Source organism: Periplaneta americana, chromosome 1, assembly GCF_040183065.1.
Source record: "Periplaneta americana isolate PAMFEO1 chromosome 1, P.americana_PAMFEO1_priV1, whole genome shotgun sequence".
In the NCBI taxonomy this organism is placed as follows: Eukaryota; Metazoa; Arthropoda; class Insecta; order Blattodea; family Blattidae; genus Periplaneta; species Periplaneta americana.
Window position 1 is genome coordinate 131,232,914 of NC_091117.1, and position 16,109 is coordinate 131,249,022.

General features: G+C 36.1%; 1 protein-coding gene across 1 annotated transcript in view; it reads right to left on the bottom strand.

Moving 5' to 3' along the window:
* Window positions 1–15,310, bottom strand: part of LOC138700998 (TOX high mobility group box family member 4) — a 507,699-nt gene extending 492,389 nt beyond the window's left edge. The window contains exon 1 of the mRNA XM_069827475.1: window positions 15,255–15,310. The gene's annotated coding sequence lies outside the window, so the exon portion shown is untranslated. The remainder of the gene's footprint in view (window positions 1–15,254) is intronic.
* Between the last annotated feature and the right edge of the window lie 799 nt (window positions 15,311–16,109).

Sequence of the window (16,109 nt, forward strand, 5' to 3'; positions counted from 1 at the left end):
CGATTCCTACATCAATATGATGCCAATGAGTTCTTTCAAACTATTATAATGAATAATTATGTTAAGACAGAGAACTGGATTCATTTGGAAATTAATGCCATAGTTAAGCACTTACTCTAGAATTAATGTTAATTTAATCTGGCTTTATACTCCTGCACTTTTTAATCACCCCCATTTAGCTAAGAATAATAATTTTTTATTAAATTAAAATTAAGTTTAGTATTTCGTTAAGCTTTCACACTTGAAGTTGTTTCACGTCAATTTTTTCCAAGTCTATTTGATACCGAACTCACAGAATCTACATCAACACTGTTTTTAACACGGTCCACCTTTATACAGATATAAATCACTGAAATAAAGAAGCATAAATTCATTAATTTATTAATTAATACGTCATCGTTTTTGTTGGAACTACCTATATAAGGAGACGACAGCCCGATATCTGGAAGGTTTCTCTCAGGAAATACTACGATGCACATAAAACTCCTTAAAATATAAAAACAAATGACGATGGATTCACCAATACAATAAGCATAGGTTGCGCATTCTACTTGATCATGTTGCAATAGAAGCATAATCTGGGCTGAAAACGTACTTTTATCAAAATACTTTATCTATATTTACGCTTCAGTATGATATGAACTGTAGTAAACCATTATTTAAAAGTGAAATAGATGTGATTTTAGTACAAACTAATATGCCTTTATACAGATTTCCGGATAAACTGACCGCTACCACTAACTCCTTACAAATTCCATACAGTAGTTTACGAGAAAGGACTCTACATAGAATAATTATATGTATTCTACGCATGGACGATCAGACATGAAAACAAAGAGACAAAACGTCTAGAGTTACTGAAAGTTATATCACATAAGGGATGATGATAACTGGGCATCTGCGTGAAAAGCACATCATGTAAAAAGCTTTTCCAAAATTTAGAAATCTTGACTTTACCTTGTGAATACATTCTTTCCCAAACGATGTTTTATATTCAAAACCAAAAGATACTTAGTACTAATCAAGACATTCATAATTTTAATACAAGATCCAAATCGGATCTCCATTTACTCTATGTTAGTCTAAGCCGGCGGTGACCAAACTGGGTATCGTGATTACATCGTGTAATCAAAGACATTCATACCAGTAAGGGGAGTTTTTTGTACATTGCTCTCTGTCTCGCTCACGTACTGAAGGTAAGCAGTACCGGTACTATGTCGCTCTACAAACCCTCGTCTCTAGCAGAAACAGAAGGTTTCGTACAGAATGGGAAGAGGAATTTATTAGCTGTTCTGTCGGAGAAAATGTAATATGTTGCTTTGCTCAACGGTTCAATTAGTAGTAGTATATAGAAGCGACATTACTGAGGATTACGCTGAATACACAGGCATAACAGATATTATTATTATTATTATTATTATTATTATTATTATTATTAATCAGCAAGTGTTACCATAATTCTTATATACGTGCCTGAATAATAAAATAATTACTAGACTATGCTATATCCCAATTTTAATTTTTTTTAATCTTCTGATCACTATTATCAGTTATTTACTAGTTATTGACTTAATAATAATAATAATAATAATAATAATAATAATAATAATAATAATAATAATAATAATAATAATAATAATAATATAGAGAAACTGTTTAAATATTACGTGCTAGTGTAGCAATGAAACGAGCTATTAAACTCCAAGAACTGAAATCAGCCTTCAATTATCGTCATGGAGAAAAAGACGACATAAATAAATGTAAGGAAGCAGCTATCTAGTGGCGAACGAAATAGCTCGTTCTCTTAGGACTTCCAATGAAGGATAGTTTTATAAAAGCGTAATGATCAAAGTGGCTGAAGTAATTTGTCCAATGAAAGTGGTTAATTAATTTTGAAAAACTGCGCATTTCTCGACTAAATATCCAGAAGAGAATTCAGAAAATTTCTGATTGTGTTCACGAGGAATATTAAAAAAAAAAAAAAAAAAAAAAAAAAAGCAAGAAAAGACAGTAGTGACATTACTAATACAGCAAAGCTTGCGATTTTTATTAGCGGATTGATGAAGAACTCAATGTTAGTGCACGAACCACCACAGGTTGTAGTTTTCATGCCAAGTACCTCTCCCCAATTTCTTTACTTCATATACTGTCTCTCGCGTGTAATCACTGCCGTTCGAGTTTTGGTCACAGCTGGTCTAAGCTGTTACAGAACAGTTCACTATTCATGTACTGTATTACGGTCTTCAATACACTGCCACTATTCATTATCTCCAACAGCTAATTTTTTTCAATACCATTTTTTGAAGAATGCTCTTTCCAATGGTAATTTTATACATGGAATTAGCTGTACAGTTCTTGTTCAATTTAACATTATCAAATAAAATCGATGAATGTCACCACATTCACTAGCAGGTACGATAATAAGCTAAGAATCTAAACTTACAAAAAAAAAATAGTCTTCTGGCCTACACATTATTTTCTCAATTCTGGCCATGATTAATTATCACTTTAGAAGCACAATTGCAAGAACACTCACAGATGAAGGGGGTCTCATACAACGAAACAATTAGCTGAACTGGGGCAGTAACTGATGGTTTGAATAGGCCGTAACGACAGGAACTGGTTTTGTGCCGTTCCTTTTATCTCAATTGACTGGTGACATTCTCTCCTATGCGACACGTATGTTCTCTGTAAGCGGAAATGATCATTTAAATTACACCTACATCAATTTTATTACAGAAATTAAAAGTTTATCACTCTCAGGAATGGGAGTACAGAAGAACGGGGTGTGGGGTGCTGTCTTACGTGGGAATATCATTATGTCATTACCGACAAATCATCCCACCACAACAGGAAATCGTCGTTTATATTACCCTATTCTAACGATAACAAAAGACCGAGACCACCTCGTGAACCTAACTCATCGAGAATGGCACCGACAAGATCTCCTTCTTCTGTTCTCAGGACATCGCAAGGTCGATTTTACACACTGGAAGTGAAAGGTTTGCACAACGCGGGACGCAAATCATTCCATCAAACTCCGTGTGAGGAATAAATTTCAAACGAATTATTGTCATTATTATTATTATTATTATTATTATTATTATTATTATTATTATTATTCTTATTATTATTATTATTATTATTTAACTTTTAAAATTTGCAAATACAATAAAACAATGGGAACAATCAACAAAATTATGAAGCGACACACACGAATACGTTTGCACAAAACCTTAGCTAGACCTGTACTATGTTACGGAAGTGAAGCATGGTCAATTTGAAGTACGGATATCAGCAGAATAACGGTCTGTGAAATGACATTTATGAGAGCAACACTAGGATATAGTCGCTTGGAGATTTTCGTCGTCCACCGTCTCTCAGCGCTCGTCAATAGCATGCATTGCATTACAGGAAATATTTCGCTTAAACCGAAAATCTTGTAATTCGAATAGGTCTTGGTCCCAATTAGTTCGGATTAACGAGACTCTACTGTATTAGGAAATAGTGCGCCTCAAATTCGTCTTATCGACCATAATTTTTACACATTTCGGGAATCGATCGTGGATATCTTTAGTGAGAAGTCGTCAGCAAGGCTGCAGCTGGGCTGCGTCGAAGTTCCGATAACCATCTTACATTCAAATGATCAGCAATTACAATATTAAAACTGTTGCGTAATTGCTTCGAGATCCTAGAAACTGGTTCCTCCATCGTAATCAGTTTTCAGAATAATCCATTAGTAATTCAATTTTCAGTTACATTACTTGGCAATCTTTTTGTGTAAGAGAAATCTACGCCAAATGGATATTATTCACAGAGTCTGTAGCGATCGCAAGGTCATTGAAACTGCAGTCAGAAGAGGTTCAAGTCTGTGCAGACGCAAATGCCTTTGTGCAAAACTCGTTTCTGTATCATACCCTTCGTCCTTGTTCCTTACTCAGTCGTATAGTCTTTTATGGCTATTTCTATCTCTATTATATCCAATTACAGTACATCAATAAAATGCAAAAGAATAAACCATAGACGCATATATCATTTTTAATACACGAAGGCCATTACTAACATTGTATCTCAGTCATCTTCCCTAAAAGCAACAACAAAGGATCGTAAAATACGTAATGAGGGTCTACAAATAAATCAGATACGAAACTAATTTATACTCCCTTCGTAAATGGAATGAGACCAAAATCCATAAAAAAAAGTTCGTGCTATTTTACAAGATTTGGGACAAAAATTAGTTTATGTATATAAAAACTTCACGCAGACCCTCTTATAGCTGCAAAGCGTCGGGTTACCATTCCGCGAACACTTGTTCCATTCCAGGTGATGACTGGAGAGGCAATTGTAGTGTACAACATGGCTTGATAGTATTTTTACCGGAGATATATTTCTCTCAATATCACAAATTCCATTCCACAAGTACTGTCCTTTTCACCCTATCTTTCACCACATTTCTTATCATTTCATCTAAAAAAATGACACAAAGTGGAGTAAGAACCTCTGTGATATCAGATAGAATAACCAGGCAGATACAACTTTTTTCTCTGTAATTCCCAAGACCATGAATCGGTGAACAATGTCGGGAACGCCTATGGCGAGACCAGATTCCTCAACAAGGGTTGGTCTTCTAGTCTAGAGACTGTAAGGAAACCGCTTATCTGCCGATCCGGAGTTGTCGGAGTTGCGCTCGAGCGCGGGTTCGATCCCCGCTGGGTCTCATTACCTGGTTGGGATTTTTCCGAGGCTTTCCCCAACCGTAAGGCGAATGTCAGATAATCTATAGCGAAACCTCGGCCTCATCTCGCCAAAATACCATCTCGCTATCACCAATCCCATCGACGCTAAATAACCTAGTAGTTGATTCAGCGTCCATAAATAACCAAGTATAATAATAATAATAATAATAATAATAATAATGTGATATGCCTAATACAGAATTGGAGGGATGACTAAGGAAATAAGATTTCTTCAGAAAACCTTAATATAGTCTTTTTCCACTTCAAGTTACAGCTGGATTTCTGGGATTCGAACCCGTGTCTCCGAAGAGGAAATTAGATGTTCTTAAACTGCTAGCGGCGCATTAATAGCAAGTTTCAAAATAAGGTACGGTACACACAACGTATAGCGCTATAGCCTAATAAGGGAGTTATTTGTAAGTGGAATGAACAGTACTATACTCACTGAACCCGTTGAAATGCAGCAACTTCAATGAAACAGGGTAGTCTCTTAAAGGATAAAATACACTGACAGACTAAAAGACTCTGCACTATAGTGATCGATTAACTCGCTGTTAACATTTAACGAGCATGGTGCAGATGTGGCTATTAAAAGCAATTAGTTAACAAGAATTAGTAAAATTGCTATTAAAGTAACAAGTAACTCCCATTCCCCAGAATATACAAACAACGGCTTATAATGTGTATTAGTTAGCTGTATAAACCGTTGGCCAAACTTCTAAGAAAATGTATTGCTAGCTCAGCCGGTCTTTTAGGTACACACTGCCTGCTGGAGGAATAGAATGCAATGAAAAGTCAACATCAGCTTCACAAATGACCTCTCCTCTTCCCTCCTCTTTCCTCGCCGGATCAATAAACTGGATATGAATATTCTCATATCTCGGGAAGAAACGCAAATAGGGAGCTCAAAATACTCTGACTTCAATCTTGGTACAAAGAGCACTCTTGTTAAGTGGTGTTGTGTGCGCAGTGTTCAGACAGGGGACACTACCAGACTGCTTCCAACTGTCACACGATTTTTACGTGCGTTCGGGCGAAAAGAACCTTTAACCTTGGATAGGTGCAAACGAATAAAAACACTTTAAGAGTTGTTCAGAAGATGGATAGAAGTAGTTATAGTGGTAGCAGTAGTAATAGTAGTTTTATTTAATGACGCTTTTAACTACAGAGGTTATTTAGAGTTGATATTCAATGTGGATGAAAAAATGACCGACAAACTTTGTCTGGAAATATTTATTACGGACAGTTTTTTTACATGCAGGAAGTCTACGACATGGGACCCATAGCTTGGACTAAGCAAGCAGGATTTTATAGCTCTTTAAAATCACTCTCTTTCGGCCGGTTTAGACCAGTGAACCTCGAAACCAAGAGCTAGCATGGTAACCAACAAGTCACCAAGGACGCCAAGATAGATTCATTCATAGTGTTCTGCCCAAGGGCAGGTTTTTCACTGCAAACCCAGCATTCTCCAGTCTTTACTATTTTCTGGCTTCCTCTTTGTCTCCGCATATGATCCATATAACATCTTAATGTCGTCTATCATCTGATATCTTCTTCTGCCACGAATTTTTCTCTTGTTCACCATTCCTTCCAGTGCAGCCTTCAGTAGGCAGTTTCTTCTCAAACAGTGATCCAGCCAATTCCTTTTCCTCAGTTTCAGCATCATTCTTTCTTCACCCACTCTTTCCAACACAGCTTTGTTTCTTATTCTGTCTGTCCATTTAACACGCTCCATCCTTCTCCATATCCACATTTCAAATGCTTCTATTCGCTTCTCTTCACTTCGTCGTAATGTCCATTTTTCTGCCATATACAATGCTACACTCCACACAAAGCATTTCACTTTCTCATAGACTGTAAAATTTCGGTCTCCTCGTGCTGTAGGATAAAGTTGCCTAATTCCGTGGTACTCCTAATTCTGTGATACTTTTTTTTTTCACTGAATGTCACGGGATTGGCTATCTTGCTAGGAAGTTCACCGATGTCTTAGATGCAGGCGATGTAGGCGAAAGATGCACTCTTTCGAGAAAGATGTCTGGCGCTATGGTCGAACGGCAAAGCTTTGACTGACATTCAGTTTTAAAAAAGTATCACGGGATTAGGGATATCACGGAAATAGGCAACTTTACCCTACTAACTCGGACCCGCGTCTGTTTTAATGTATACTGCATTTCACTTCTTATCTTTAATAATTCGCCAGCTATTAGATTAATCCTATTTCTTCTATCAATTCTATAGTGATTGAGTGTAATGTCCATATTGTGTTAAGCTACAGTTGAAGACTAGACATAGAAAAGGCCGTAAGTGGAAAATTAGGCTATTTAAAAAAGTATGTTCCTGGCTCAATCCACTAAAAAAATAATAAGCCCCATTGTAATTTTATTTAGACCTTAGCTTCTCCCATAGATATGTAAAACGTATGATATTACAGAAGAATTCCAATTATCCAAACTTCAAATAGCCTATCCGGATTACGTTTCAGGACAGTTTGAAATTGTTTATTCAAAGAAAGTTGCGTATGTTTAGGTTTTTTATTCCGTGTAGGCCTACTATACTACCATACATAAGTACAGTTCTGTTCTGTATGGAATATGAAGACTTCTTATAAATTTAATCCATTTAAAATTCTATTTTGTTTGAATATGTGTAAATTTGTTCATTATAAACTGTAGGCCTAGAGTTCTTTTGCACTTTTAATAGATGCAGTAGCTTACTGCTGTTGTTTCTAGACTCTTTTAATTTCCGATCAAATTATCCGGATTCCTGCATATCCGGATCATACTCCCCCTATTAGTCCGGATAATTGGATTTCTACTGTACTAGTCGCACAAGAAAAGTCTGTTTTCTACGGTTTGTCTCTGGCACTTTTTATATCCAGCCTTCAGTTTACGATTTAGGAAAATGGATTACATTATGTATTTCCTTTTGGATTATTTATTGAAATATTGCTTATAAATTAGATTTAATTACTTTTTTTTTTACAGATTGCAGACATTATTTCAAGTCTACAATATTCCCAGGATTCTGAGTTTTAAGCTTCAGAAAGTTTAGAGAACTTAAAGTTCACGTTGCTTTAATTAGATGCATTTATCACTATAATTTCTGCACCAACTTTTACTATTTTCTTAAATATTCGTAGGTGTGGTGATGTGCTTCAGATTTAAATTGTCTAAGATTCTAACAAGTGGTAATCTAAGGTAGCGTATCTTTAATATATCTATCAATCAGATTTCTTCATCGTTATTGCTAACTCCTTAAAAGTTTTTTAATTCATATAAACTGTTAATAACACTTCTAATGACAGTAGCATTATCAATAGCAAAAAATCCTAGATTTGTGTAATAAGGAATGGACCATTTACGCTAGATCATGGGGTCGAATGCATACGGTCTTTGTGATCAAATCGACATTATGACTGGAACCAAAATGTTTAGTAATGCTTAAGGATTAGGGGGGACATTTCGTACTTAGTGGAATCAGTTGGAATTAAACATTTCGGCTTTAATTTTCTTTTTAATTCTTTCTGACCTTGTAGCGTCCTTTAACTCTTCGTAAAAATATAATTTCTGTTGCTTGAATTCTAGATTTTCCCTTAAGACATGGAACCCATTTCACAATCACAGACACCATAATTATTTTATAGAATTTCAAGATGATCTCTTTCCTAGTCTATCTTCTCAATGTCGCCTGTGTCATGTCGCAGATTATATTGGGATTTATATAATTTATTATTTAAGTATTTATGTAGGTGACAAGTAATGTCCTAATCCAAATATTTCAAATGAGATACCATACCTGCCTATACATATTTTTTCTATGTTTTTCCCTTTAAATGTAATTACTTTTGTCTTTTTCTTTGTTATATTCATATTTTAATGCTTAAACAACAGATAATTGATGTATAGTTCTTTGGAGGTCCTCTTCGTTATCTTGCATTATAAATTTAGGTACTGTAAATAAAAATAAAAATGTTAACAAATAGCTGTCAATACGAACTGCAAGGCACGAAACTCAACTTAGAAAAATTGCCCAAGCCAGCATATGAACAGCCTTTTCCTTAGCTATTAAATAAAACGTGTTTGACGCGGTTTATAGTAATCATTCACTTTCCTTGTCCGCTAGAAATGTAGATCAAATAGGGACACTCTGTTTTGAGCCTTCTTTATCACAGAATTTGCTATTGGCAATTTACTATGGACAGTGACAGTTAAATAGTGGCTTATTCCATCAAGTTGCCTCTGGAGTAAAGTATCATGCACTTCGACTCCCTTCCTTAATGAAAATAAAAAAATTCATATTAAATAATTACTACAGAGTTGTTTCCTATCTCTGATAACGAATTTGAATGGCATCATGTGCGTCAGGAACCACACCGACAGCTGAATTGCGGCAAGAGGTGACAGAGCAGTAGTGAGTGATTTCATAATCAGAGTGCACAGTGTATCACAGTAGCAATACCCAAGAAAATCGAGCCTTCTTGGGAGGGGTACATAACTTTTTCCGATGACAAGTACAATTACGTGAAAATCATAGGAGCCTGCAAAAAACGTGGTTTCGTTATTTTCAAGAAAGGCATGTTGTGTGTACCTAATAAGACTGGAAAAAGCATGCAAATCCACCCCCCGTCACAAGTCGCCGCACCCCACGAGATGATACAAATTAATTCCATTCGAGCTTTACCAATCTTATTAAGTACACAGAAGATACCTTTTTTGAAACAACGAACCCTAGTTTATTGCAAGCTTTTTTTATTTTCACTTACCTGTACTTGACATTGGAAAGGGTCGTAATGTACCCCTCCCAAAAAGGCTCGATTTTCTTGGGAATTTCTGCTGTGAGTCGCCGTGCACTCTGATTATGAGATCACTCACTACTGGTCTGTCACCTCGCGCCACAGTTCAGCTGTCGTGTGACTCCTATGCACATGTCATTCAAATTCATTATCAGAGATCAGAAACAACCCTGTAGGACGAAGCATTTTACGCTACATTTTTTAAAATAATTTGTTATTCACAAAATCCCAAGGGAGAAGTTTCGACCTGAAATTATGAAGGTTGAGTGATAAACCGATGGAAATACAATAAAGAAAGGAAAGATTACCAAATATATATATTTTTCTCCATTTTCAAAATAAAGAACGCTCAAAATTACTTTCTGTGTAGCTGTAGCTATTAGAACATCATTCTGCACATTTTGTTAAAGTTAGATGCAGCAATTGTTCCTAGAATTCGTTTTGTCTTGCCGGTAATGGGACTTAAGTTCTTAATGGGTCAAATCATTATGACCTTCCTACCTTGCGCTGTACAAGGCGATTCCTGTGCGCTATTTTATCGTGCAATTTGCCCCCAGAGATACCGTAGCACAGGACGTTAAACCAACAATCAACTGACTGAGATCAAATCGCTATTAAACAAATAAATCGCTAATAGAGGTAAGTTCGGTACCTCTGGCAGTGTGATGTATGTATCCTACATATCTAACTCTCACACAATGTTTGGTCCTGAGAAACAAGCACACACATGAGGCAGCTTACACAGTGCGGCTCGGTGAACGCACGGGTCAACTATCCCGAAGCTAATTACGAGGCAAGATGGGAAAGTGATGACTGTGAGCAAACACACAACTGCGGCTCTGGTGCCCAAAACCTCTTAAAATTGTACGCAACATGTTACAATATATCAACAATCTCAGTTCAGACTCGACGAAACAATCTGACGCAGCAAATCAGACTTGTCATCGAGAAGACAATGGACACTACAGTCACACAGACTAGTCAAGCTTAAAATAAATGTAAGACGACTTTTTAAATCAACAGTTCTTACCTATAGTCCCGTCGCTCTAATTTCCGGCAGTCAATCGCGTTGTAGGTCGGCTACATTTAAACGTGTGCGTCTTGTGATTCGCTGATTCATTTCTTAAGGCTCGATAAATACTTAATATAATCGCCCGCCATTTTAGCTCTTTCGTTGGCGTTCGCAGAAAGCACACGAAGATGTTATTTGCCGCTCAATTATTTGCTGAATTACATTGCGTTTGATTTATTATCATAGGAGCTACGACATGATAATGTTTAATGATGTGGCAAATAGATTCCTTGTATGGTAGCTCGGCAACGTAAGAACAAAAATGGCGAACGATACTACCTACCTAGACTTTATAGAGCCTTCACTTTCTAAGACGTAAGCAAAGAGACGGAGTCACGCCAGAAATAACATTGAATTGAACTGAATTGAAAGAGGTGAATTGGGAGGACAAATTTAAAAGGTACGCAAACGAGTCCTTGCAAGGGATTCGGGGCTGCAAGAAACTGAATGTGTGCTCCAAGCCTGTTGGCCACTAGTCTCACTCCGGGTTACGCTGCTCCACTGAAGGAGCTCTAGAAAATTTTGAAGGGGAAAACCGAAAATGGACGTAACCTCTTAGGTACCACAGCGTCGGGACTATAATTTCGCTCTTCGCCGCCTAGAAATTTCAAAATTCACTTTGATACCCTCTGCAAATAGTCCGCTACTGTTACTATAGTGTGTTTTAATCTAATGTAGGCAAATTTGAGTTATAAAGAAAAAATATATCATCGGCATGATATAGGGCAGTGGTTCTCAACATTTTTTTGTTCAAGGCACACTATCCTACGTAGTGAGTTCCCGAGGCACACTAACGTACGAGTTGGTAACAATGCGAGAGGATACTAACGTACGAGTTGGCAACAATGCAAGCTCACAGTTTGCTTTCACCAGTCAGGTGTTTGTAGGCGTGCAGTCGTAACGCCATTTTGTCCGTGTCCTGGCATATTTTGAGCAGCGGCGGATTTTAAGGGAAGGCAAGGGAGGCCGAGCCTCCCCTACTATTTTACCAGAACACAATATGGCAGTAATAATTTCAGCTGAATTAAGATCACAGACAAGTTACAGCAAATGACGAACATTTTTCCTTTTATATTAATTTTATTATTCACTACGACTAAGATATAAGTTACGTAAAGTCGACCACATTCTGTTGGTGATGCCCGCTCGCTATACTGTACATAGTACAAATAATTCGTACTGAAAAATAACAGATAGCGCTGTAACCTGTATAGTCGACATCTAGCAGCCTGCAGTGTCTATGTGAGAGCGGGAGAGAGGAGTCGGCTACATGACGCTACTCCCCGGTAACCATGACAACAACAGTTCAACCAATAAGATAGCTGGTTAGAACTTGACTAGAACGCGCGAAGGGAGCCGATTTGGAGACGTCCTACCCACCGCTGAACTGTAGGCCTATTGCTTAGTCACGGCCGGTTTCGGCTGTATTCGGAAGCTTTCTCTCTTTCTCTCTTCATGGTTTTAGAAAATTGAGTCACGTGTTGTTAGTTTTCTCTCCCTCCGTAAATGTTTTCATTTATGTTGTTAGATTTTCTCTTGTTTGCGGGTGTTCTTGTTATTTTATTCTTTTGCGTTACGAGATGTATTTACTTATACAGTATTTTAAATATATCGAGAGTTTAGAAACAAATGCAGATTTGGCTCTAGCTTCTTCTAGTAGCAGTTATGTTGTAGCTTATTTGATCTGTTTGGGAAGAAAGAGGAACGTCCAGTTAATTTGCTGTAAAATTAGGCTATGTAATAGTAATGAGCAAGCCCCGGATTATTAGGTTCGAATCTATTTTGTTGCTATCTCGTTACTCTCGAAATATTGTTTTTCTTGTTCGTTTTATGTAGCAAAGAGTAACATTCTTAAATGTAATATGACCTAAAAAGACCTAATTCATAGGTTAGGACTTAAAGTGTCCCAAAGAGTGGCAATCTTTACCAAGCCGTTGTAATATATTAACAGTACCGGTATGTTGTTTATATTTATTTTTTCCCCTAAAATCATGTAAATTCCTAAGCATAAGATTTAAAATCCTAAAACATAAATTGGAAAACCTAATTTTAATTTCTTAAAATCTATAAATTCTGCGCTTAGTAATGAGGTGCGTCACAGGCCTTAATTTTTAAATTCTCATCATTCACGTCTTGGCCTCCTCAACTTTCAAACCCACCGTCCGCTACTGATTTTGAGGTTGACTTTTAGTTTCACGCTTGTTATTTGCGTTATTGTATTAATCTGACTTCAGTATGGATAAGTTTTTAATTAAAAGGAGAAAAGTTGAAGATGATTCAGTGACAATAATTTAACAGTAACAAAAGTGAGAACGAATTAATTCCAAGTGTGTCGTAAAAGCAGTACAGAGGGACATAGAACCTACTGAAACAGTCCGTAAGTACCAAGATAGATATTTAAACTTTGGATTTACGTTCAGTGGACCTGAAAACAGTCCTGCACCAGAATGTGCGTCGTGTGTGAAGAAAAACTAAAAGAATCCACAGTCTCTAGCAAACTGAAAAAAAAAAAAAAAAAATTGAATACCATAGTAATTTATCTGGGAAAGATAAGAACTATTTTAGCCGATTGTTATCTTCGGAAGAAAAGCAAGTAAAAGCTATGGTACGGAAAGAAACTATTTCTGAAAAAAAATGCAGCCCCACACTATCGCAGGGGACGTAATTTTACCTGCTTGGAAGGATATAGTGCCATATGAAAAGCTAAGCGACAGTCTAGTATTTTCAGCTCTATGAGTCAACTGATATAATTATGAAATGTCAATTACTGAGTTACATCACATTTGTTGACGAGAATGTAGGCCTACTGAATTATCCTCAACGTCAACTAGAGCAGATGTGTATATTTCCATATTCAAAATCTTGAAACGAAATGGACTGGGCTTAAGACACTAACATAAAAAAGGAAGCGCGAGCGAAAATTGAACAAGAAATGCGAGTGTGCCTTCAATTCCACCACGAATTGAACTTTTGTGTAAGAAACGACAAGCTGAAGTTTATCATTAATAAATCATTGCTTTTGTTGTAAGGCGTAAAATAAGTTTAAATGCTTGAATATTATTTTCTTGTTCTTTTTTTTTTTTTAAATATTGAATGAAATTATTTTAATTACTTTTACCGACAATATCACAAAGTCTCAGAAGTTCCGCGGCACACCTAGCTAATCTCGCGGCACACCCGTTGAGAATCACTGATATAGGACTAGCGATTCGAAACTCCACAACTACGCTCGAGAGTGGGCTGGTTGAGTTACTTTCAAAGTTTCCCCAGCTGTAAGGTGAATATGAGATAATCCCATTGCGAATCCTGGGATTTATCTCGTATATTCCATCGATGCTAGATACAGCACCTTTAAATAACCGTTAATGGCGACAGACACGTTTTTCTGCTGATCCGAAGCACTTGGGCTTAGGTTCGATTCCCACTTGGGCTGATCACTTGGTTGGGTTTATTCTAGTTTTTTTTCAACGGTAAGGCGAGTGTCAGGTAATCCATGGCGAATCCTCTGCCTCATTTCGCCAATACCATCTCGCTATCACCAAGTCCATCAACACTAAGTAACCCAGTAAATAGAGAGTCGTTAAATACACCAATTAAAAATAACCGCTAAAAGCGACTCAAGGCGCAGTTGATATAACGTCGTTGAATAACAGTTAAAAAGAAAGAAAATTCGTCTATTCATAAACCTGCAATAGTTATTTATGCAACAATCATTTATAATGATAGCTATGGAGATAATAGCGTCGAAAACTGCACAGGTGTCTTAATAGCCATTATATGAGAGTTACATAGAACTGTCTTTTACTACCTGTAGTAAGGTTAGACAAAAATTAATTAATGCATTAAAAATTAAAATTAATGTTTAGGTACATACTTCATTATATTGACAATATTGTGAAAGTATGAATATGGTTTTAGATAGTAGGAAACAAAACAGTGACGTTTGAGACAGTGGGAAACAAATGAAAGCAAGTTATTCTTATTTGCACTAACTATAGGTACGAAAATAAATAAATGAAATCACAGTTCCTTTTTGTAAGTTTTAACTTGTACCGGAAATTGTGATCCAAAATTGTACTGTTCATAATATTACAGTATGTATATCAATAAAACAGGAAATGTGTAGTTTTGTAGTCGTTTCCATTTTAATTGAGTTTACTACACTTTTGCAGTTTGATTAAAGCATTTAACATCTCGAAATCAATGGTATTTATTGAAATAAGATCTGTATCGAAATGATAACCTGTATCGAAATGAATGTAATTTCGCATGTTAGTATAGTACCGGTATCTGATGTAGGAAAACAACTTTTGTGGATAAGTCGAGACTTCTCAAAGGATATAGCATCAACAATGAGCGAAAAAACAGAAAGTAGGTAGTACAAAAAAAAGGTAAATTGAAAGTTTTTTACCAATTATAAATTTTTTCTTGATTATGTCAACATTTCCTACAAATTCAAGTTATTAATTAGACCGCTCTATGTTACATATAACAGAGCTCATTTCACAGGTTTTTTTTTTCCTTTCTCCATCCAAATAATATTTCGGAAGTTGTGTAAGAATATGAATTATACTGATTGTTCATGAGAATAATAATAATAATAATAATAATAATAATAATAATAATAATAATAATAATAATAATAAATTCTTACTTTAAAAGCACTCTCCATACAGTAGTTTAATTCCTTCCCGGCAGCTGATTACATACCTGTAACAATGAAAAAAATAAAGTCAGATAATCTTTGTATTCAATATAGGCCTTTACAGTCTTACTGACACAGAGTGAAACTAAAAGGCTCTATGTCGACCATGCTGTATGTCATGAGGCTTATGTCATGTATTCTCCTTAATAAAACATGGAGAAGAGTAGACAAAATCACACACTAGTCGCCAAAGCCCTACGATAAAGTTTTTGTTACCAATTAGACACAGGAGTTTCAGCTCGATCAACTCAATGTTTACCTTCAAAGGATTGAGAACTGACCCCGGAAAAATTTTGAGAGATTTAATGTAAGCAAACTATTTCATAACTACTATGTTATCATTAGACTCGACCAACACTGATAGATTTTGAAGAAGAAGGTTAAAAAAATCTTTAGAGTTCGGAAGAGAGTAGCCAATGGCTAAAGAAGTATTAAGGAAATTTGAAATGTTCTGAAAGTTCGATCTACCTTCGTCTTGAGATCAACACAAGAATAACAAGGGGATCTTACTTGTTCGGGTCGCTACAAACGGCTATGTTCACGTGGCTGACAACAGAAGACGGTATATTACGGCATAAGCAGGAAAAGGATTTCTATGTAAATATATATTTACTAATAAAGTTAATATCAATTATATTTTGAATTATCTTTATATTTCACACTGTCATTTAGTGTTCTGCCCAAGGGCAGGTCTTTCACTGCAAACCCAGCTTTCTCCAATCTTCCCTATTTTCTGCCTTACTTCCTACCTTCGACAATGTGTACAGTTGAAAATGCTATTTTTGTTTTTCATATTTCTCCAAA